At 45.5% G+C, this 25412-nt stretch overlaps 4 non-coding genes across 4 annotated transcripts; all 4 read left to right on the forward strand.

Moving 5' to 3' along the window:
• The first annotated feature begins 933 nt into the window (after positions 1-933).
• On the forward strand, positions 934-1005 carry trnah-gug (transfer RNA histidin (anticodon GUG)). The gene has a single exon. It is a non-coding gene; the product is annotated as a tRNA-His (tRNA).
• Positions 1006-9587: 8582 nt separating this feature from the next.
• trnah-gug (transfer RNA histidin (anticodon GUG)) lies at positions 9588-9659 on the forward strand. Its single transcript has one exon. It is a non-coding gene; the product is annotated as a tRNA-His (tRNA).
• A 3215-nt stretch (positions 9660-12874) lies between these two features.
• Positions 12875-12946, forward strand: trnah-gug (transfer RNA histidin (anticodon GUG)). The gene has a single exon. It is a non-coding gene; the product is annotated as a tRNA-His (tRNA).
• Positions 12947-19785: 6839 nt separating this feature from the next.
• trnah-gug (transfer RNA histidin (anticodon GUG)) lies at positions 19786-19857 on the forward strand. Its single transcript has one exon. It is a non-coding gene; the product is annotated as a tRNA-His (tRNA).
• The last annotated feature ends 5555 nt before the right edge of the window (positions 19858-25412 follow it).

Here is a 25412-nt window from a genome sequence, read left to right on the forward strand (position 1 = left end):
CAGGTAACATTCTAGTAAATCTCCTCTGTACTTTCTCTATTTTGTTGACATCTTTCCTATAATTCGGTGACCAGAACTGTACACAATACTCCAAATTTGGCCTCACCAATCATCACTCATCTTCTATTACCGATTTTGCCCTTCTCTTTTCTGTTTTCCTTCTCGGCCTATCCAGTAAAAATTTAATTGTCTTCTTCACACACAGCCCAAGTAGTTCGCCGTGGTTGTATAAATCCTTGTCCTGTGCATCGTGACCGCAGCAGAAAGTTTGGAATCTGAGTCACGGCATTACGGAAAGGCAATGTTCGATGTTAATACCAGAGTGCATTTTGGAAGAACAGGTGGCAGTGGTGGTGGAGGTGAGGGATTTGTCGAGGGAGTCGGAATTCACCATGGTTCCTGCAGAACAGCTTTCGATTACTTCATTTTTTAAATGGCGTTCAGCAAAGGACGACTGCCACTCTTCCTGATCTATTCTACGTTCACTTCACTCACATTCTGAACTGTGTCATCGTGTATAGGGCAGAACGGTGGAGGGAGAGGCGATATATCTTTTATACTGCCTGTCGGAATCTAAACAAAACCTTCACATTACAGTGTCTACGAGCAAGCAATGATTTTGAATGCATCCTGAAAATAAATACTGTATTTCGTCGGTAAATACAGGCTATTAAAGCCCATTCTAATGAACGATCTTCAGAATCTCATATGTTCGCTGCGTATCTGGGACATAACTTCATTGGAAGTAAAAGCAAATGCAATTTAATCGTTCTGTTTTATTTTATCTGTATGGTAAATATTTCAGTGATCTGCACAATTCAGTTTTTTCACACGTTCGCAGACACAAATGCATAAACAAAACCTTCAAGATAAGCAAGCACCACTCACTACAATGCAGTTTTATGCATTCTCTAAACAGCGCTTATGTAGCTCGCCGTGATCGTATAGTGGTTAGTACTCTGCGTTGTGGCCGCAGCAACCTCGGTTCGAATCCGAGTCACGGCATTGCGGAAAAGCAATGACACGGCATTGAGTGCACTGTTTTTCTTCCCGGACCGACAGTGATAGCGATTACAACAGGCACCTGTTTCATACAGAAAAGTCTCTAGAAGCATAGTGGGCTGCCGGTAGTCAAATGTAAAATTTACTATTGCACTATGTTCAAGTTTAATTATCATTCAACCGTACATGAATACAATCGAACGAAACAGCGTTACTCTGGGGCCAAGGTGTAAAATATACACAGCACAAGGCACAAGGCATACAGAACTCATTCAAGCAAACCTGCAGCGCAATATTACATAAGACCATTAGACATAGCAGCAGAATTAGGCCATTCAGCCCATCGCGTCTGCTCCGCCATTTCATCATGGCAGATCCAGGGTCCCACTCAACCCCATATAACTGCCTTCTGATCAGGAAACTTTCAACTTTCGCTTTAAATATACCCACGAACATGGCCTCCATCACAGTTTGTGGCAGAGTAGTCTACAGATTCACCACTCCCTGGCTAAAAAAAATCCTCCTTACCTCCGTTCTATAAGGTTGCCCATCAATTTTGAGGCTATGCCTTCCAGTTCTGAATACCCACACCATAGGAAACATCCTCTCCACATCCACCCTATCCAACCCTTTCAGCATTCCGTAGGTTTCAATGAGATCCCCAGATTCTTCTAAATTCCAGTTAGTACCGGTCCCCAAAGCCACCAAACACTCCTCTTATGTTAACCCCTTAATTTCTGGATTTATTCTCGTGACCCTCCTCTGGACGGTCTTAAAGCAACGCATCCTTTCTGAGATATGGGGCCCAAAACAGTTGACAATACTGCAAATGCTGCCTGACTAGTATCTTATAAAGCCTCAGCATTATCTCCTAGCTTTTATATTCTATTCCTCTTAAAATAAATGCCAACATTGTATTTGTCTTCTTTTCCACAGACTCAACCAGTAAATTAACCTTCTAGGAGTCTTGCACGAAGACTCCCAAGTCCCTCTGCACCTCTGATGTTTGAAACTTTTCCCCATTTAGATAATAGTCCGCACTAATGTTCCTTTTAACAAAATGCATTATCATACATTTCCCAGCACTGTATTCCATCTGCCACTTTTTGGCCCCTTTTTTTTGTATTGGTCTATGTCCTGCTGCAATTGCATTGCTTCCTCAGCACCACCCCTACCCCTCCATCTATCTTCATATCATCCACAAACTTTACCACAAAGACATCAATTGCATTATTATCAAACATTGTGAAAAGTGGCGGTCCCAATACGGACCCCAGTGGAACACCACTAGTCACTGGCAGCCAACCAGAACAAGCTCCCTTTATTTCAATTTACTGTCTCCTGCCTGTCAGCCATTCTTCTATCCATACCAGTGTCTTTCCTGTAACGCCATTGGATTTTGTCTTGTCAAGCAGTTTCATGTGTAGCACCTTATCAAATGTCTTCTGAAAATTCAAGTAAATGACATCAACTGCCTCTTCTTTGTTCACTCTGCTTGTTATTTCCTCGAACAGATTCATCAGGAAAGATTTTCCTTTATAGAAACCTTGCTGACTTTGACTTATCTTATCATTAGTCTCCAAGTACCACGAAACCTCATCCTCAATAATAACTGAGGTTAGTCTAACTGACCAATACTTTCCTTTCTTTTGCCTTCCTTCCTTATTAAAGAGTTGAATGCAAACTTCCAGTCCTCTGGGATAGGATGTAGTGCATCCTAAGACCTTTGAGTTTGCCTAGTAATTTTTCCTTTGTAATAGCAATGTCGGTCACTCCTGCTCCCTGATACTCCTGGATCTCTGTCATACTGCTAGTGTCTTCCTCAGTGAAGACTGATGCAAACTACACATTAAGGTCATCTGCCAGTTCTTTGACCCCATTACTACCTCACCCGCATCATTTTCCAGTGGTCCAATATCAACTGTCACCTATCTTTTCTTTTCAAATGAATAAAAAAAGGTTTAGTATTCTGCTTTATATTACTGGTCAGTTTGCCGTCATGTTCATCCCTTATTATAGGTTTCTTAGTTGCCCTTTGATGGATTTTAAAAGCTTCCAAATCATCCAACTTCCTAGTCACTTTTGCTACTTTATATGCCCTTTCCTTGGCTTTTATCTTCCCTTGTTAGCCAGGGTTCCCTAGCCATGCCATTTGAGAACATCTTCTTTGGGACATATCTATCCTGCGCCATGTGAACTATTCCCAGAAACTTCAGCCATCTCTGCTCTGCCGTCATCCCCGCCAGTATTCACCTGCAATCCACCTGGGCAAGTTCCTGTCTCACGTTTCTGTAATTCCCTTTATTCCATTGTGATACTGATGCATATGAGTTATGCTTCTCCCTCACAAATCGTAGTTAGAATTCAATCACATTAAGATCATTATCTCCTTTAGATTCCTTTACATTAAGCTCCCTAAGAAGATCCGGTTTATTACACAACACCCGATCTAATATACCCTTTTCCTGGGTAGGCTCAAGCACACACTGCTCTGTAAAGCCACCTCGCAGGCGTTCAACAAATACTTTCTCTTGCAATCGGATACCAACCTGATTTTCCTAATGCCCTTGTATATTGAAGTCTTCCATTACTTTTGTGACATCACCCTTATTACATGCCTTTTCCAGCTCCCTTTGCAATCTCGAGTACCTGAGTGACGTGTCCTGCACAAGTACGTGAGTGACATGTCCCTCAAATTGAGGATGTCATTCCCGGCAGTCCGCAGACGGACGTACGCAGGGGCTTGCAATCCTGCCTGCCATTCCACCGTTCCGAACTGGAGGCGAGCCCACAGCCAAAAATCAATGCTGCGCTACACCGCCTCGGACGTCTCCTCTCCTGGACTGCAGCAACAAGCAAATCTACTTCTCGAGGCCTAGCTTTCGTTACATTCGGAGCCACGCCGCCTGTCGCCCCAGTAAACAGGGAAACCGCCCTGCAACATCTTACATTAGCAATGCCCAACAGGATCTTGCGACCACAAGACAAGCATGTAAAGCAATCATCTGCCATTACACACGCCGCATAGCAACGCCGATATCTTTGGTGCCTTTCAACAGCAGGCAGGAATTCAGTCCGAAGCAGCTTGCTGAAGGGGGTAGACCTGTACACGAAGTTTTTAAAGATCAGCATTTTCTTGTGATCATAAAAAAAGGCGTTAAAAAAAGACAAAATCACCTTTGGTTGGTTCCCGAGAGGTCGCTGCTTCCGAGAGCGCCTTTATCTTATCGGTAAGGTTGTACCCGAATACAGTATATACACCTGAGATTCATTTTCTTTCAGGCATTTACGGGAAAATAAAAGTAATACAACAGAATTTATGAAAAACTATACACAATAACGATCGACAAATATTCAATGTGCAAGATATGGCAAATCGATCAAATTATTTAAAAAGTAGATAAATAATACAGTACGATATTGAGAATATGAGTTATAGAGTCCTAGAAAGTGAGATTATAGATTATCGAATCAGTTCAGTGTTCAGGTGAGCGAAGTTACGCTGGTTCAGGAGCCTGTTGGTTGCAGATTAATAAATGTCCTGAACCTGGTGCTGTAGGATCTGCGACTCCTGCACCCCTTGCCCGGTGTAGTAGCGAGAATAGAGGGGGTCATCTGACTGTGGTAGTCGTTGCCGCAGATGACACATTTTACTGCGTGTTTCCATGCACATGTAACAAATAAATAAAGCTGATCTGTAATCTAGTGTCTGCACATCATCTCCTTCCAGATACTACTAAACAGCTAGATACGCGGGACAATGTAGAGGACAATTACCTTTGCAGGCAACTCGGGCGGCCACAGTGCAACACCCACACAAATAGGCTCAGAACAAAACCCAATCAACACTGGCCGCCGTGCTCCTGCACTGCCCACCTAAATTCCTGGCAAATGGAATAACCGGTGTGACTGTGTCGAAATACATCACTCTTGTGACTTTGCAAGTAAAACCGGGAGCCATTAAGAATTATTGAAGATCTGGAAAGCAACTAATTCATTCCTGCCGCTGCACACGTTGGCTATTGGATGCAATTCCCTGAATTTTGAAATCAGTGCTCCTCATTTCGTTACATGGATAAGATCATTGTAACGAAACAAGGCTGAACTTTGCTCACTTTATACATGTACGTGTCCTAGGGATTTGCTGTCGCGTATTCGGTTAACACACACAGCTTAGCAGTTCAAAACAACTCTTCTAGATGCTTCAGATTCAGATTCAGTTCATTGTCATTTAGAAACCACAAATGCAATGCAGTTAAAAAATGAGACAACGTTCCCCCAGAATGATATCACAAAAGCATATGACAAAACAGAATACACCGGAAAATCCACATAACGTTTGGTAATCCCCAGACCAGAGTCCGGAGAGGCTGCTGCATATTAATATCGTGCTACCGTCTAGCGCGTTCCCCGAAAAGGAGCTCCAAAGCCACCAGACAAAAACAAGACCAAAAACTAAAGCTACAAGACCTGCACAAAACCACATAATTACAACATATAGTTACAACTGTGCAAACAATAGCATAATTGATAAAAAACAGACTATGGGCGCAGCAAAAATAGTCCAAGATGTTTAAAGGACTGTAAGTTCAAAAGAAATCACCACAGTTTTCATAAGTCCCCAGGGTCCCGACAGAATCGACATGCACTAGTGGATCAAAATTGATGAATTCATATCCGATCTAGCAGCAGCTGACAGAAACTGACGTGCCACGCCATTTCGCTGCATCCACATTGAGTTTGAATCCTTATAACTAAATATCTCCGTCCTTTTCCTCATTTACACAGTTCGAATCATTTACAAATCAATGCATTTAGTTTTCAGCTTTTAATATATGGTCGATTCTAAAATATTACAGTGCTATTATGATGTTATAATGTTATTATAATATTATACAACTCTATCAAGTCACCTGTCTTTCTCGTCAGCGCCAAAGAGAAAATCCTTACCTCGCTCAATCTTTCGATATTGGGCTTACTGTGAGTTCAGAAGCAAATATAGTTGACTCATTGAGTTTAATTTATTGTGGCTGTGCTCCTTGTAACCCGAGAGAAACGAAAAAAAGTACATGTACTATTATCGATTTTGCCTTTCTCTTTCATTTTTTCCTTCTTGGCCCATTAGTTACAATTGAATTTTATTCTTCTTGTCAGGTTGCGCCCATGTAGCTCGCTGTGATCCGATAGTGGTCAGTAATCTGCTCTCGGTGTGATCCCATAGTCGTACATACTTCGCGCTATGGCCGCAGCCGCCTCGATTCTAATCTGAGTCACGGCATTGCGGAAAAGCAATGGATCGGTAATAGATTTTCTGTTTTTCTTTCTGAACGACACGGTAGCGATTAGCGTAATGATGGTTGTTAAACACAGCATTGGACTACCTCATGTCTTTAGTGTTGTTGAGCTTAGGTCGACAGCCACTCCCCCTGACATAAATGTATTCTGTATTCACTTCACTCTCACCCTGAGCCAGGTAATCGTGTATAGGATAGCGCAGCGAAGAGACTGGCGATATATGTTTTGAATCGACAATAATTTCAAATGCATCCTGAGAACAGATAGGGAAAATATTTTGTCGGTAAATACATAATATTGAAATCCATTCCGAAAACTCGTACACTTTTCAGAAACTCAAATGTTTTGCATAAACGCTGCCTGGTCTGTTAATTTCTTCTGGCAATTTGTGTGTGTTGCTCATGTGTGGCGCCTTATCAAAGACTTTTTGAAAATCCACTGAACACACCATCTACTGAATCTCCTTTTCTATCATGTTTGTTTTCTTCAAAGATTTTCCCTTGAGTGCATCATCTAGTCCAGATGACTGATCTACCTTTAGACCTTTCAGTTTTCCAAGAACTTTCTCCCTAACAATGAATCTTCACTCTCGTCTGACCCCTGACACTTGAGCTTCCACAATACTGCTAGTGAAGGCTGATGCAAAATACTTATTCAGTTCGGTCGCTGCTTCCTCGCCCCCTATCACTAACCTGTCCAGCACTGTTACAAGTGGTCCGATGTCCACTTTCCTCTCTCTGTTATACTTTATGTATCTGAAGAAACATTTGGTATCCTCTTTAATATTATTGCCTAGCATATTTTTGTATCTCATCCTCTCCTTCTTAATGACTTTTTTTAGTTGTTTTCTTTTCGTTTTTAAAAGCTTCCCAAACCTCTAACTTTCCAATAATTTTTGCTCTATTATATGCCCTCTCTTTGGCTTTTATGTTCTTCATGGCTCTTTATGGCTTCAGAATACCCTGTGCATTCTGAATTGTTTCTGGAAATTCCAGCCATTGCTGCTCTGCCGTCATCTCTGCCAGTGTTCTTGTCCAATCAGTTCTGACCAGCTGCTCTCTCATGCATCTGTCATTCCTTTTACTCCATTGTGATGCTGGTTCATCACTCGCCCCTATAGGCTCATTTACCTTAAGCGAACTTAAGGTTCATTGTACCACACCCAATCCAGAATAGTGGATCCCCTTGTGGGCTCAACCATGAGCTGCTCTAAAAAGCCAACTCGCAGGCATTCTAGAAATTCCCCCCGTTGGGATCCAGCACCAACCTGATTTTCCCAATCTACCTGCATATTACAATCCTCCATGACCATTGTAACATTTCCCTTCTGACACGCATTTTCTATCTCCCGTTATAATTTATCGAACACTCCCTTACCTTTAGAATGCCATGGACAGGATCTGAGACATCCCTGGCTCTGGAATCTCGGAGGCAACATACCCTCGTGGTATCTCTATCATGCCCGCTGTATCTCTTCTCTTGTCCTCTGCCTATGGAATCTCCCATGACTACTGCAGTCCTCTTCACCTCGCTGCTGTTCTGAGCCACAACACCAGACCAGGATCAAAGACCTGGTAGGTCGTCTCCCTCAACAATATAGGGTGGTATACTTATTATTGAGGGGAACGGCCACAGGGGCACTCTGCACTGGCGATGCATTTCTGTTCCTTCCCCTGACAGTCACCCAGTTACCTGTGTCCCGCAACCTAGAGCTGACTACCTCCTTATATCTTCTATCTATCGCCTCTTCATTCTCCCGTATGAGTCGAAGGTTGTCAAACTGCAGCTGCAGTTCCTTAATAGGCTAACCCCTATTGACATCAATGGATCTGGAGTTGAGAGGGTGAACAGCTTTAAATTACTCGGCATAAACATCGTTGAAGATCTCACGTGGTCTGTACATACCGACTATGTGGTGAAAAGGGCACAACAACGCCCCTTTCAGCTCAGACGGTTGAAGAAGTTTAGTATAGACCCCCAAATCCTAAGAACTTTCTACAGGGGCACAATTGAGAGCATCCTGACGAGCTACATCACTGCCTGGAATGGGAACTGTACCTCCCTTAATCTCAGGACTCTGCAGAGAGTGGTGCGGACAGCCCAGCACATCTGTCGATGTGAACTTCTCGCTATTCAGGACATTTATAAAGACAGGTGTGTAAAATGGGCCCAAAGGATCAGTGGGGACCAGATCCACCGCAACCACGAACTGTTCCAGCTGCTTCCATCCGAGAAACGGTACCGCAGCTTAAAAGCCAGGACCAACAAGCTCCGGGACAGCTTCTTCCACCACGCCATCGGTCTGCTTAACTCATGCTGACACAACTGTGTTTCTATATTGTATTGACTATCCTGTTGTACCTACTATTTATTATAAATTGCTATAAATTGCTCATTGCACGTTTAGACGGAGACATAACATAAAAAATTTTACTCCTCATGTATATGAAGGATGTAAGTAATAAAGTCAATTCAATTTACTCAAAAGAATGGCCGCTCCGCTTGTACTTGCTTTATTTTTACTCACCTTTTCTAATGAATCCCGCTCGGCGATTTGTCGCAGCTCCAATCAGAGCAACTGCCTCGCAGTTCTGCCTTTTTCATGTTGATTACGGAGCTGATTGAAAAGGCTGCTCTCTTCGTGTACTCCTGCTCTTCGATCTGTCGCAGACCAAATCACTCTGAAATGCTGCCAGCGATAGTTGTGTCTTCGGGAAATTTATGGATAGCGTTTGAGCCGTGCTTTGCCGGACAGTCGTGAATGTAGAGAAAGTAGAGCGGTGGGCTAAGCGCACACCCTTTAAGTGCGCCAGGGTAGATTGTCACCAATCCGCACAGACTGTGGTTTCCTGTTGACGAAATCAGGGATCCGTCATTCTGTAGCATCCCCATAACTAAACATCTACCTCCTGTTCGTCATTTTGACATCCCGAAATATTTACAAATCACAGCATTAAGTTTTTAACTTTCACTATTCTCAGTTCTAAAATATTGAAGTGTTATTTTGATGTTATAGCATTATAATAATGTCATACACCTCTATCAAGTCGTCTCTCTTCCTCATCCGTTCCAAAGAGAAAAGCCCCACTTCGCTCAATCTTTCGATTTAGGACTTATTGCTGATTAGGCAAATATTATTAAAACATTGAATTTAATTTATTGTTGCTATGATCCCGGTAATCAGAGGAATAGAAAAAAAACTCTTCCCATATTCCATTTCCCTCTTTTCTCCTTTCCATCTCCGTCCCGTCATTACAATATTTTTCCCTAACGTCGTGCCCATGTAGCTCGCCGTGATCGTATAGTGGTTAGTACTCTGCGTTGTGGCCGCAGCAACCTCGGTTCGAATCCGAGTCACGGCATTGTAGAAAACAGTGACACGGCAATGGGTGCGCATGTTTTTCTTTCTTTCCGGGGTTGTTACATTGACCGTGTGCGTTTTGGGAGATGGATCACTTTGCAGTCGCGTGGTGAGTTGTTTGTTTAGGGGCCGAGAGCTCACGATGGTCACTGCACAAGAGCATTAGATTACTTCATGTTTAAGTGGTGCTGAGCTCAGGCAAATGCCGCTGTTACTGACATACAGGCTCTCTCTAATGACTTCACTCACATTCTGAAGCGTTTCAATGTGTGTAGTGTAGACGAGAGGAAGGGATGGCCATAGACCTTTGAATCAGCTGTCGGAACTTAATAAAAAATCTTATTATTTAACACCAAAATGATTTCGAATGCTTATTGAAAATAAATTGTTGTTAAATATACAGAGAAAAACGTTAGCAGAGTTCAAGACCCAAGACAGTTTAATGTAATTTCCAGTACACAAGTGCAACGGGGAAGGGATTTTTTCCCGGATCTGATGCAGCATAAAAACCCAATTCAACAAATAACACAATAATTATAAACATATAAAATAGCTTATATACATAAATTGATTGTGTGCAAGTGATACTAGGCACAGGAGGGTCTGTACATAAAATGACTGGAAGTGATGAAGTAGTGGTGGTTTGGGTGTGGAGAAGTGTTTTAGTGTATGGAGGTGCTGATAAGATTTAGTGTTTAGGTAGAGTAACGATTTTGGAGTTTGGTGCTGATACCAAGGGTGACTGATAAATTCGTGGCCTAAAGTAGAAGGAGCCAATTTTAGAAAACCTAGCACATTTTTCAACATAGTCCCCTCCAACATTTACACACTGAGTCCAGCGGTCGTGGAGCATACGGATCTTGGGCCTCCGTGTCCACAGAAGGGGTGGTTGATAAGCTCGTGGCCTAAGGTGGAAGGAGATGAGTTATTAACTTCAAACTTTCTGCATTACCACTCAAAGAGTTGACCTGCATGTACCTGTAACGGGAGTTGTATAACTCATCTCCTTCTACCTTAGGCCACGAACGTATCAATCACCCCTCGTACATAGCCGCCTCCCTGTTGAGAATGGGATAAACAGTCCATGAGCCCGGTTGCTAGGATCCTTTTAAATGCAGAAGAATTGGAGTGTACATTATCATCTTGGTGTACAAACCTGGCGATTTTATCTCAGTCCTGCTCACCCGTTCTAGAGCATCTAGCGGTCAAATGACGTACAATTTACCTGGCGAGGAAGTTTCTGCCATTATCCTGGTAGCGGTGTACATTCCATCAACCAATGTCAAGCAGGCTCTGGAGGAGCTGAGAGATGTAATCAGAGGACAGGGAACTGCGCGCTCTCATGCCTTCCCCAACATTGCGGGAGATTTTAAGTGAGTTTTTAACAAAACCGTTTTGTAGTTACAAAGAAGTCCACTAGATGGCTTAGCATGCACAGTTTACATATGCCCTTAGCTGGACAGACAGACAGAGAGACACACTCACAAATATCTGGTCGTGTTTTTACTAATATTCTATATGTGCCTAGCGGGCGTCTGACGGCTGTGGTCTGGGTGGGGCTGGTTCAGGTCCATATACCTGCACATTCTGTATCGCTGTATTTTACTGATATTCTATATGGGTTTGTTGAATGCTATGCGGGAGGACGGGCATCAGTCTGCGGAATCGGGGGTGGGGATGGAGGTGATAGGGTGTTTCGGGACTCTTTTATTCCATGAATGCGACTGTAGGCAATGTGATTTTGCATTTTAACCTCATAGTAACACTTGTCTCATTTGTCCGTATTAATGAGTATTCAACTATAGTTGAATAACAATTAAACTGGAAATGAATTGAATTTAAAAAATGGATTCCTATGCAATCTAGCAGTAGCTGATGGAGACAGGCGTGGCTCGTCATTCTGTTCGTCATCATTGAACCTGTATCCGTATAATTAAACATCGACATCTTATTTCTCATTTCGCCAGTTCGAAATATTTACAAACGATACCACTAAGCAGTCAGTTTTCAATATTGTTGATTCTAAAATATTGTAATGGTATAACATTATATAGTTTAATACTGTTCCGTATTCAGACAACAATAAATATATGAGTTCAGCAAGGGCTTTATGTAACAAACAACACGTTTATTAAACACAGAAAACAAACCTCCAAAAAGTAAACAAACACTAACGTAACCGGAAACAGCTGCGGAGCGGCAGCCCAAACAGTTCTTAAAGCGATATTGCAAAAACAGTTCTTTAAAGTAGTATTGCCAAAAACAGTTCTTTAAAGTGGTATTGCCAAAAGTTCTATATGCCCACAGTCCATTTAAAAGGAGAGACTTTATAAGACGAGTTAAATTCTCTTTCACGTCGCTTGGCCTCGATCCCCGACGTCGAACTTCCCACGAAGAATTTACGAAACGAAACGGCTTAAAGGCACTGACCTTTCCTTCTTCACTACCTTCAATCCTTTCTGGTAAACCCAGGGATTAACACGAAGATAGTCAACGAAATCCTTCCAAATAAGGATCAAACAAAGGTTGAAACCCGTTTCACCGTAGAAAGCGATTCTCCTCGATCTTTAACACCCGAACTTTGATCTTCACTCTCCACTAATTTCTCGAACTAGCAGAATCGTAAAGAACCGACTGGCAATGACCTTTTAAACTTTAGGCATTAGATAAAACTTCATCCTTCAACTAAACTGCGTCATCATTTAAAACACGCTGTGGCATGAAGTCAACTCGGCAAATCCAGCCACGAACTGCCCCTCCTCACAAGGTGGGGTTTACCTTTTATAACCTGTAAAAAAAACCTGTCACATGATCTCCACTGGCGGGAAAATGACGTCACTTTACCATCACAAGACCATCACCTCAAGTCCAGTACAGCTTCAACCCCAGTCACGTGACAAGGGCACCACTGTCATGTGTCAAGAGTACGTAACAATACACGTCTCTGATGTTACGTCTCTATCAATCGTCTCCATTCTCTCCCGTTCCAAAGAGAAAAGCCCTAGTTCGCTCAACCCTTCGATTTTGGACGTATTGTTTATTAAGCAAACACAGTCAAAGCATCGAATTTAACTTTTAGTTGCTTTGCTCCCTGGAAGCAGAGGGAGAGGGAAAAAAATCAGAGTTTCTATTCACCATTGTAACTTTCTCCTTTCTCTTTTCCTTCTCCGTCCCGTCATTACAATATTTTTCCCTAACGTCGTGCCCATGTAGCTCGCCGTGATCGTATAGTGGTTAGTACTCTGCGTTGTGGCCGCAGCAACCTCGGTTCGAATCCGAGTCACGGCATTGTAGAAAACAGTGACACGGCAATGGGTGCGCATGTTTTTCTTTCTTTCCGGGGTTGTTACATTGACCGTGTGCGTTTTGGGAGATGGATCACTTTGCAGTCGCGTGGTGAGTTGTTTGTTTAGGGACCGAGAGCTCACGATGGTCACTGCACAAGAGCATTAGATTACTTTGTGGTGACCCACTTCCGAGCACACTCTAACCGGCTCACAATTAGCCAGCGTGCGGGCACAAAGGCCAGGTCCGCAACAAAGGGTGAAAAGCCTGGGGGGTTTGTGAGTACGTGTCTCTTGGAGCGTCCGCGCCCGGGGAGGGCGGGATGAGGGAGGCCTTAAAAGCAAAGCTGTGAAGTTCGAATAAAATTATCTTTGACTGCAGTTTACCGACTCCGTGTCGTTATTTTAGCGCTGCGTGGAGCACACCGCAACAATTGGTGACCCCGACGGTTCAAACGATTTTTGGACCGGAGATGAACGACGCCGCATCTGTTCATGCGGTTTAGTCGAAACTGCCAAGCTTCTGGACGCTCCGACCTCACCTATGGTTCCAGCACGCAGAAGCCCAATTCCACGTTCGGCAGATAACCTCAGAGGACACACGTTACTACTACATGGTGAGCTCCCTCGACCAGAACACAGCGGCCCAGGTGGCGGAGTTCGTACAGTCTCCCCCGGAGGACGGCAAGTACACGGAATTCAAAGCCCTGCTCCTAAGGACTTTCGGACTCTCACGGCGCGAGCGAGCTGCCCATTTCCTGCACCTGGATGGCTTGGGAGTCAGACCGCCATCGGCTTTAATGAATGACATGTTGTCTCTGGCCGACGGACACACACCCTGCCTCATGTTTGAGCAGGCATTCCTAGAGCAGCTGCCCGAGGACATAGGCCTGCTGCTGTCCGACGCGGATTTCAGTGACCCCCGGAAGGTGGCAGCCCGGGCGGACTTGCTGTGGAACGCCAAGAAGGTGAGTGGGGCGTCCGTTGCACAGATCACCCGGCCACGCTCCCAGCAGCAAACCAGTCCAGGCCCGGCCGCAGAGCCCGCTAACCCCAGAGGCAGGGGTGGGGAGCCCAACGAACAATGGTGTTTCTACCACCAGCGGTGGTAGAAACCCGCCGTTGCCGCCCCCCCTGCCAGTTCCCGGGAAACGCCAGGGCCAGCCGCCGCTGATGGCTACGGCGGCTGGCCTTCGGGATAGGCTCCTGTATGTGTGGGACTAGCGGTCGGGACGCCGGTTTTTGGTCGACACCGGTGCCGAGATCAGCGTCTTACCTCCGACGAGTTACGACACCCGCAACAGGGCACCGGATCCCCCCCTGAGGGCCGTGAACGGCAGCACAGTAAGGACCTATGGCACCCGTCAGGTGCAGCTACAGTTCGGCTCCAGCCAGTTCACGTGGGACTTCACACTGGCCGCCGTAGCCCAACCGCTTCTGGGTGCGGATTTTTTGCGGGCTCACAGCCTACTGGTCGACCTGCTCAGGAATAGACTGGTCCACGCCGAGACCTTTCAGACGTTCTCCCTGGGTGCAGCCCAGTTGCCAGCCCCTCACCTCGACTCCATCACGCTGTCCGACAACGACTTCAACAGGGTCCTGGCGGATTTCCCATCGGTTCTGGCAGCGCAGTTCACGGCAGCCATGCCCCGACACGGCGTACTGCACCACATCCCGACCCAGGGACCACCCCTCCACGCCCGTGCACGGCGGCTTCCGCCGGACAAGTTCCGACTGGCAAAGGAGGAGTTCAAGAGGATGGAGGAATTGGGGATCATCCGGCGGTCCGACAGCCCCTGGGCCTCCCCCCTGCACATGGTGCCCAAAGCGACAGGGGGCTGGAGACCGTGCGGCGACTACCGCAGGCTGAACGAGGCTACCCTGTGCCGCACATTCAGGACTTTGCAGCAAACCTGCACGGCGCACGGATCTTCTCCAAGGTAGACCTCGTCCGAGGGTACCATCAAATCCCGATGCATCCGGACGACGTCCCCAAAATGGCTCTCATCACCCCGTTCGGCCTTTTCGAGTTCCTCCGCATGCCGTTCGGCCTGAAGAACGCCGCACAGACGTTCCAGCGGTTAATGGACGCGGTGGGACGCGACCTGGACTTCGCTTTCATCTATTTGGACGACATCCTCATAGCCAGCAGCAGTCGTCAGGAGCATCTGTCCCACCGTCAACTCTATGCCCGGCTGAGTGAATACGGTCTAACAATCAACCCGGCCAAATGCCAGTTCGGGCTCGACACCATTGACTTCCTGGGCCACAGGATTATTAAAGACTGGGCACCCCCGCTGCCCGCTAAGGTAGATGCGGTCCGCCATTTCCCCCGACCCACTACGATCAAAGGCCTTCAGGAATTCGTAGGTATGGTCAATTTCTACTGCCGTTTCCTCCCTTCAGCTGCCCGGATCATGCAACCCCTGTTCGCCCTGCTGTCGGGTCCGGGCAAGGACATTACCTGGGACGAGGTGTCCGCCGCCGCTTTCATTCAAACGAAGGAAGCCTTGGCGAACGCCGCAATGCTGGTGCACCCCAGAATGGACGTCCCTACCGCCCTCACAGTGGACTTCTCTAACACGGCAGTCGGTGGGGTACTGGAGCAGCTCATCGCGGGTCGCTGGCAACCCCTGGCGTTTTTCAGCAAACACCTGCGGCCACCCGAGCTCAAATACAGTGCTTCCGACGGGGAACTGTTGGCGCTATACCTGGCAATCCGGCATTTCAGTACTTCTTAGAAGGTCGGCCCTTCATCGCGTTCACGGACCACAAACCGCTTACCTTTACGTTCACGAAGGTGTCCGATCCCTGGTCGTCCAGCCAGCAGCGCCATCTGTCCTGCATCTCTGAATACAGGACGGTAGTCCGGCACGTCTCGGGTAAGGACAATGTCGTGGCGGATGCGCTCTCTCGCCCTAACATTCATGCCCTTTCCCAAGGGGTAGACTCTGAGGCGCTGGCAGAGGCATAGCAGGCAGATGAGGAGATCCCGAGTTACAGAACCGCGGTCTCCGGTTTGCAGGCCTGGGTGAGAGGACCCTACTCTGTGACGTCGCCACCGGCTAACCCCGTCCCGTCGTCCCGGCACCTTGGCGGCGACGTGTTTTCGACTCCATTCATAACTTGGCGCACTCCTCCATCGGGACGGTTGGAGCAGGTCTCCAGCAGGTTTGTTTGGCACGGACTCCGCAAGCAGGTCAGTGCCTGGGCCAGAACGTGCATGCACTGCCAGACGGCCAAGGTGCCGCGGCACACCAAAGCTCTGCCGCAGCAGTTCCACCCCACCCACCGGCGTTTCGGCCACATTCATGTGGATATCGTGGGCCCGCTGCCAGTGTCGCGCGGAGCGCGGCACGTCTTGACTATCGTGGATCGGTTCACAAGATGGCCAGAGGCGATCCCGCTCACAGACACCACCTCCGAATCTTGCACCCGGGCACTGATCGCCACCTGGGTGTCCCGCTTTGGTGTACCGGCCCACATTACCTCCGACAGAGGCGCCCAGTTCACCTCCAGCCTGTGGTCACCTATGGCCAGCCTTTTGGGGACTCAGCTGCACCACACCACTGCCTACCACCCACAGTCAAACGGACTAGTGGAGCGTTTCCACATGACCCGCCTGCGAGGAGCTAACTGGGCGGACAAGCTTCCCTGTGTCCTACTCGGCATCCGCACGGCGCCCAAAGACGATCTGCACGCCTCGTCGGCCGAGTTGGTGTACGGCGCACCCCTGTTCGTCCCCGGGGAGTTCATACCAGCCCCAAGGGGGCAAGAGGAAGAACCCGCAGCAGTCCTGGGCAGACTACGCGAGAGACTTGGTGACCTGGCCCCCATACCCACTTCGCAGCATGGGCAGAACCCGACCTGCGTACCAAAGACTGCAGAACTGTAAGTTTGTGTTTGTATGAATCGGCCACCGCAGAACGGCCCTATGAGGGGCCGTTTACGGCACTCAGGAACAACGGGTCCACGTTCGTGCTGGAGGTTGCGGGGAGAGAGGAGGTTTTCACGGTGGACCGACTCAAACCGGCCCATGTGGACCTGGCGCAACCGGTCGAGTTTCCGGCACCGCGGCGCAGAGGCCGACCTCCGAAACAGGGCCCGGCCCAGACTGTGGACATTGGGGGGTGTATCGCCGGTTCTGGGGGGGGGGGGTTATGAGGCGACCCACTTCCGAGCACACTCTAACCGGCTCACAATTAGCCAGCGTGCGGGCACAAAGGCCAGGTCCGCAACAAAGGGTGAAAAGCCTGGGGGGTTTGTGAGTACGTGTCTCTTGGAGCGTCCCCGCCCGGGGAGGGCGGGATGAGGGAGGCTTTAAAAGCAAGGCTGTGAAGTTCGAATAAAATTATCTTTGACTGCAGTTTACCGACTCCATGTCGTTATTTTAGCGCTGCGTGCAGCACACCGCGACATCTTCCTGTTTAAGTGGTGCTGAACTCAGGCAAATGCCGCTGTTACTGACATACAGGCTCTCTCTAATGACTTCACTCACATTCAGAAGCGTTTCAATGTGTGTAGTGTCGACGAGAGGAGAAATACCTTTGAATCAGCTGCCGGAATTTAATAAAAAATCTTATTATTTAACACCAAAATGATTTCGAATGCTTATTGAAAATAAATTGTTAAATATACAGAGAAAAACGTTAGCAGATTTCAAGATCCAAGACAGTTTAATGTAATTTCCAGTACACAAGTGTAACGGGAAAGGGATTTTTTCCCGGATCTGATGCAGCATAAAAACCCAATACAACAAATAACACAGTAATTATAAACATATAAAATAACTTATATACATAAATTGATTGTATGCAAGTGATGCTAGGCACAGGAGGGTCTGTACATAAAATGATTGGCAGGAAATGTTAAATTAGTGGTGGTTTGGGTGTGGAGAGGTGTTTTAGTGTATGGAGGTGCTGATAAGCTTTAGTGTTTAGGTACAGTAACGATTTTGGAGTTTGGTGCTGATACCAAGGGTGACTGATAAGTTCGTGTCCTAAAGTAGAAGGAGTCAATTTTAGAAAACTTAGCACATTTTTCAACATAGTCCCCTCCTACATTTACACACTGAGTCCAGCGGTCGTGGAGCACACGGATCTTGGGCCTCCATGTCCACAGAAGGGGTGATTGATAAGCTCGTGGCCTAAGGTGGAAGGAGATGAGTTATTAACTTCAAACTTTCTGCATTATCACTCAAAGAGTTGACCTGCATGTACCTGTAACGAGAGTTGTATAACTCATCTCCTTCTACCTTAGGCCACGAACGTATCAATCACCCCTCGTACATAGCCGCCTCCCTGTTGAGAATGGGATAAACAGTCCATGAGCCCGGTTGCTAGGATCCTTTTAAATGCAGAAGAATTGGAGTGTACATTATCATCTTGGTGTACAAACCTGGCGATTTTATCTCAGTCCTGCTCACCCGTTCTAGAGCATCTAGCGGTCAAATGACGTACAATTTACCTGGCGAGGAAGTTCCTGCCATTATCCTGGTAGCGGTGTACATTCCATCAACCAATGTCAAGCAGGCTCTGGAGGAGCTGAGAGATGTAATCAGAGGACAGGGAACTGCGCGCTCTCATGCCTTCCCCAACATTGCGGGAGATTTTAAGTGAGTTTTAACAAAACCGTTTTTTAGTTACAAAGATGTCCACTAGATGGCTTAGCATGCACAGTTTACACATGCACTTAGCTAGACAGACAGGCAGACAGAGAGACACACTCACAAATATCTGGTCGTGTTTTTACTAATATTCTATATGTGCCTAGCGGGCGTCTGACGGCTGTGGTCTGGGTGGGGCTGGTTCAGGTCCATATACCTGCACATTCTGTATCGCTGTATTTTACTGATATTCTATATGGGTTTGTTGAATGCTATGCGCGAGGACGGGCATCAGTCTGCGGAATCGGGGGTGGGGATGGAGGTGATAGGGTGTTTCGGGACTCTTTTATTCCATGAATGCGACTGTAGGCAATGTGATTTTGCATTTTAACCTCATAGTAACACTTGTCTCATTTGTCCGTATTAATGAGTATTCACCTATAGTTGAATAACAATTAAACTGGAAATGAATTGAATTTAAAAAATGGATTCCTATGCAATCTAGCAGTAGCTGATGGAGACAGGCGTGGCTCGTCATTCTGTTCGTCATCCTTGAACCTGTATCCGTATAATTAAACATCGACATCTTATTTCTCATTTCGCCAGTTCGAAATATTTACAAACGATACCACTAAGCAGTCAGTTTTCAATATTGTTGATTCTAAAATATTGTAATGGTATAACATTATATAGTTTAATACTGTTCCGTATTCAGGCAACAATAAATATATGAGTTCAGCAAGGGCTTTATGTAACAAACAACACGTTTATTAAACACAGAAAACAAACCCCCAAAAAGTAAACAAACACTAACGTAACCGGAAACAGCTGCGGAGCGGCAACCCAAACAGTTCTTAAAGCGATATTGCAAAAACAGTTCTTTAAAGTGGTATTGCCAAAAGTTCTATATGCTCACAGTCCATTTATATTGTAATGCTATAACATTATATAGTTTAATACACGTCTCTGATGTTACGTCTCTATCAATCGTCTCCATTCTCTCCCGTTCCAAAGAGAAAAGCCCTAGTTCGCTCAACCCTTCGATTTTGGACGTATTGTTTATTAAGCAAACACAGTCAAAGCATCGAATTTAACTTTTAGTTGCTTTGCTCCCTGGAAGCAGAGGGAGAGAGAAAAAAATCAGAGTTTCTATTCACCATTGTAACTTTCTCCTTTCTCTTTTCCTTCTCCGTCCCGTCATTACAATATTTTTCCCTAACGTCGTGCCCACGTAGCTCGCCGTGATCGTATAGTGGTTAGTACTCTGCGTTGTGGCCGCAGCAACCTCGGTTCGAATCCGAGTCACGGCATTGTAGAAAACAGTGACACGGCAATGGGTGCGCATGTTTTTCTTTCTTTCCGGGGTTGTTACATTGACCGTGTGCGTTTTGGGAGATGGATCACTTTGCAGTCGCGTGGTGAGTTGTTTGTTTAGGGGCCGAGAGCTCACGATGGTCACTGCATAAGAGCATTAGATTACTTCATGTTTAAGTGGTGCTGAGCTCAGGCAAATGCCGCTGTTACTGACATACAGGCTCTCTCTAATGACTTCACTCACATTCTGAAGCGTTTCAATGTGTGTAGTGTAGACGAGAGGAGGGGATGGCCATAGACCTTTGAATCAGCTGTCGGAACTTAATAAAAAATCTTATTATTTAACACCAAAATGATTTCGAATGCTTATTGAAAATAAATTGTTGTTAAATATACAGAGAAAAACGTTAGCAGAGTTCAAGACCCAAGACAGTTTAATGTAATTTCCAGTACACAAGCGTAACGGGGAAGTGATTTTTTTTCCGGATCTGATGCAGCATAAAAACCCAATACAGCAAATAACACAATAATCATAAACATATAAAATAACTTATATACATAAATGGATTGTATGCAAGTGATGCTAGGCACAGGAGGTACATAAAATGACTGGCAGGAAATGTTAAAGTCGTGGTGGTTGGGGTGTGGAGAGGTATTTTAGTGTATGGAGGTGCTGATAAGATTTAGTGTTTAGGAGTAACGATTTTGGAGTTTGGTGCTGATACCAAGGGTGACTGATAAATTCGTGGCCTAAAGTAGAAGGAGCCAATTTTAGAAAACCTAGCACATTTTTCAACATAGTCCCCTCCTACATTTACACACTGAGTCCAGCGGTCGTGGAGCATACGGATCTTGGGCCTCCGTGTCCACAGAAGGGGTGATTGATAAGCTCGTGGGCTAAGGTGGAAGGAGATGAGTTATTAACTTCAAACTTTCTGCATTACCACCCAAAGAGTTGACCTGCATGTACCTGTAACGAGAGTTGTATAACTCATCTCCTTCTACCTTAGGCCACGAACGTATCAATCACCCCTCATACATAGCCGCCTCCCTGATGCTTCTTGGGAATAGTGAGGGGTAGTGGGTACCTTTTTTGGAGGTAGTGAGGTAGTGAGGGGTGGTGATGGTTACTACCTGCTTTAAGTGGCCGGTTGCCGTAGTTACGGTTAGCGTAACGCTTCACAGACCCAGCGATGGGGGTGGGGGGGGTGGGTTAGAAGGCAAGATTGAACTTCCCCCTCTGCATGTAAGGAACTTTGACCGTGAGTTTCTTCCGCGTGCTCCGCTCGCCTCCCATATTCCAATTACCTACAGGTTAGGGTTAGTGAGCTGTAGGCACGCTATGTTGACTCCGAGAGCATGCCACCACTTGCGGACTGTCGCTATTATATTCAGAGTCCAAAGAAAAAATTATTACCGAAGTATGTGGGACTCGCTGGTTCGGTCGAATTCCGGACTAGCCTCGGGTCGAATCCGACGTCTCCTCTCTTCATCTCCTCTCAAAAAAAGAAAACCCAAGCCCATCCTTACCAGAGAAACCTTCTCTTAATACGGCCAGACTAATTGGATGGCACACAATTCTCCTATTTCTTATCTTCAACAGTAACCCAAACAAGCAACTTGCACAGAAACTGCATAACAGTAAAAAAATACGAACAAGGGCATTGCAAATATAAACCAGCACAACCCTGACATCCATTTTATTGCATCATTCACTGGAGTATAAATAATTAAAATAGCATTTATGAAAAAATGCGATAACAAACTCAGAGAAACAACTAATGTGCAAATAACTGAAAAGTAAATAAATAATTCTGGTAACACGTGCTGTTCCAATGTAGTGACATTGGAACTGAATCTATAGATTGTGGAGTTAGTTCACTGCTGAGATGAGTAAAGTTGACCACGCTGATTCAAGAGCCTGTTGCTTGGAGAGTAATTAATGTACCTACACCGGGTTCTTGTGTCTCCTGCTTGATGATAGCAGCGAGAAGAGAGGGGCTCGTCTTTTTTGGGCGTTGTCGTAAACGATGCAATTCTCTACATAATTCGATAAACATGTGGCAAATAAAACTATTCTTTATTCTTTATCAATTCATCCCTGATATTACTACACAGTTACATACCAGAGAAAATGTGTAAAGGAAATTTTCTTTGCAGACTGTCGCAGGGTTAAGGTGCAAAGTCCACACAAGTATGCACAGAGTAGAATGGGAACCGGGTCGCTGGGACCAAAGTTAAGTACGAAGTGCTTCTTGGCGAATGGATTAACCTTCGGGCTTTAACGAAATATGTCGCAATCAGCGTTTTGAAACTGTGCAAGTGAAATGGGGTTTGGGGGGGCGGGGTGGATAACAACCGTCGCACACGCATTCTAATTGGCCGCATCATCGTTTGCTCGGTGGGGGAAGGGGAGGTTTGGAAGTACTGCTGCAGAGAATCCAATGAAGCTGCTGAAAGTGTGAGTTCAGCCAGCCTCCATCATGGGCGCCAGCCTCCGTAGCATCCCGGGCATCTTCAAAGAGCCACACCTTAAATTGGCGGCATCTATAATTAAAGACCCTTCATCACTCACGACTTGCCCTCAGGAACAGCTGACATCAGAATTTGAACTTGACATTGAATCCATAAAAGCTACCTCACGACCTTTTTTTGCACTACTTATTTAATTTTATAAATATATGTACTCTTACCGTAATTCACAGTTTAAAAAACGTTATGTATTGCCTTGTACTGCTGCCGCATAAACACGATAATATGCCGGTGATATTATACCTAGATCTGATTCTGGTTCTGATTATAAATCAGCTCTCCTGATTACGTAGTTTTACTTAAACTAGGCTTTATATCAGTTGCAAATAATTCCACTAGATGGTTCAACATACGCACTCCGGATTAAAAATAATATCTGGCTGGGTGGCGGTTTGCTCGGGATATGCAGGCTATAAATCAGATCTTTCACCGGTGGTTCCAGAAACGAATATCACCTACAGAACCGAAAGAGCTAACACACTTGCTTCAGGACATCTTCAAAGGCGCTTCCTCAATAAGGCGGCATCAATCATTAAGGATCCCCAACGCCAGGACATGCACTCTTCTCATTGCTACCATCAAAAAGGAGGTACAGGAGCTTGAAGACACACTCAACGTCACAGGAACAGCTTCTTCTCATCTGCCACTCGATTTCTAAATGGACAACGAACCCATGAACACTTCCTCTGTATTTTTCCTCTCGTTTTTGCACTATTTCATTTAATTTACACACACACACACACACACACACACACACACACAAACATATAAATACTTATTATAATCTTTCAGTTTTATTACTATTAACTGCAACGCTACGGCTGTCGCAAAACAGCAGATTTCCCGACACCTTTCTGTATATACAATATGCCCTTGATGGTGGGTAGGCTGTTGTCTGTGATAGGATGGACAATTTTGACAATCCGTTGTAGATCCTCGTTGTCCACTACAGTGCAGTTTGTACAATGCAGTGATGCAGATTGTGAGGACGCTCTGCACTATGCATCTGTACAAGGACGTGAGTATAGATGGGCATAGTCCAGCCCTCTGAGACTCTTCAGAACGTTGAGGCATTGGTAGGCGTTCTTGACTGTGTTCTGGGACTGTGAGATATTGTGCGAGATGTGCTTCACCCCGGATTTAGAAACTACTTGTACTGCTCGGGGGAGTAGATTTAGGACAGAGATGAGGAGGAACTGCTTTTCCCAGAGAGTGGTGAATCTGTGGAATTCTCTGCCCAATGAAGCAGTTGGTGCTACCTCAGTAGATAAATTTCAGACAAATTTGGATAGGTTTTGCCATAATAGGGGAATTAAGGGTTATAGGGAAAAGGCAGGTAGGTGGAGATGAGACCATATGCAGATTAGCCACGATCTTATTGAATGGCGGAGCAGGATCGACGCGTCCGATGGCCTACTCCTGCTCCTATTTTTACGTTATTTCTTATGTTCTTACGTTCTTTACACATCAGCGCCACCGATGCAAAGAGGGTATGCAGAATCTCAAAAGATAGCCGCATATCTGTGGGGAAACTTAATTGAAAGTAAAAGCGAATGCAATTTTACCAAGTATAATCATTATACCTGTTTTGTCAATAGTCAAATAATTACTTACTTACTTACTTAAGCCTATCTCCCCAACTGGTGCATTGGCCGTCGACAGCATTACACCGAAGCCCTCTGTCCATACGAACATAAGATATAGGAGCAGAATTAAGCCATTTGACCCATCGAGTTTGCTCCATCATTTCATCATGGCTGATCAAATTTTCTTTTCAGCCCCAATCACCTGCATTGTCCACGTATCCCGTCGTGCTCTGACCAGTCAAGAATTTATCAGCCTCTGCCTTAAATATACATAAAGACTTGGCCTCTACAGCTGCCTGTGGCAAAGAATTCCACAGACTCACCACCCTCTGCCTAAGAAATTCGTCTTCATCTCCGGTTCTAAAAGGACGCCCATTTATTCTGAGGCTGTGTTCTCTGGTCTTTGACAAGCCCGCCATAGCATCTATCTTCTCCACATCCACTCTGTCACAACCTTTCAGGTTTTGATAGGTGACCCCTCATTCTTCTGAATTTAAGTGAATACAAGACCAGAGCCAACAAAACTCTTCATATGGCAAATCATTCAATCTTGGAATCATTTTTGTGTTCCTCCTTTGAAACCTCTCCAATTTCATCGCATCCTTTCTAAGATAAGCGGCGCAAACCTGTTCAGGATTCTCCAAGTGAGGGCTCATCAGTGCTTTATAAAGTTTCAACATTACGCTTTTATATTGCAGTCCTGTTGAAATGAATGCCAACATTGCATTTGCCTTCCTCACCACTGACTCAATTTGCAAAGTAACCTTTAGGGAATCCTGAACAAGGACTCCCAAGTCCTTGTGCGCCTCAGTTTTTTTATATATATTTTCTGCCCATATAGAAAATAGACAGCCCTTTTACTTCTTCTACTGAAGTGCGTGACCATACACTTCGTGACACTGCATTCCATCAGCCATTTCTTTGCCCATTTCATAATCTATCTAAGTCTTTCTGTAGCCTCTCTACTTCTTCAAAACTATCTGCCCCCTACCTATCTTCATATATTCTGCAAAGTCTGCAACAAAACTGTCCGTTCCATCATCCAAGTCATTAACGTATAATGCGAAAAGAATTGGTCCAACACAGACTGTGGAACACCACTGGTAACCAGCAACCAGCCAGAAAAGGCTCTCTTTATTCCCGCTCTTTGCCTCACAAACAGATTTGTCAGAGTTAAACATTTTTCCTTGCTGAAACCATGCTGACACCGGCCTACTTTATCATGTACCTCCAAGTACCATGAGACCTTGTCCTTAACAATGGGCTCCATTATTAAGCGTCAACTGGTTATTCTTTTCCATGGATGCTGCCTGACCTGCTAAGTTTCTCTATCATTTCGTGTGTGTCCTACTGTATACTAAAAAACGCAGGTGGTCATAGGGAGAACAGGCAAAGCCCCAATAAGTATGCACAGAGTAGAATCGAAATCTGAT

Source organism: Hypanus sabinus, chromosome 5 (assembly GCF_030144855.1).
Source record: "Hypanus sabinus isolate sHypSab1 chromosome 5, sHypSab1.hap1, whole genome shotgun sequence".
NCBI classification, from domain to species: Eukaryota; Metazoa; Chordata; class Chondrichthyes; order Myliobatiformes; family Dasyatidae; genus Hypanus; species Hypanus sabinus.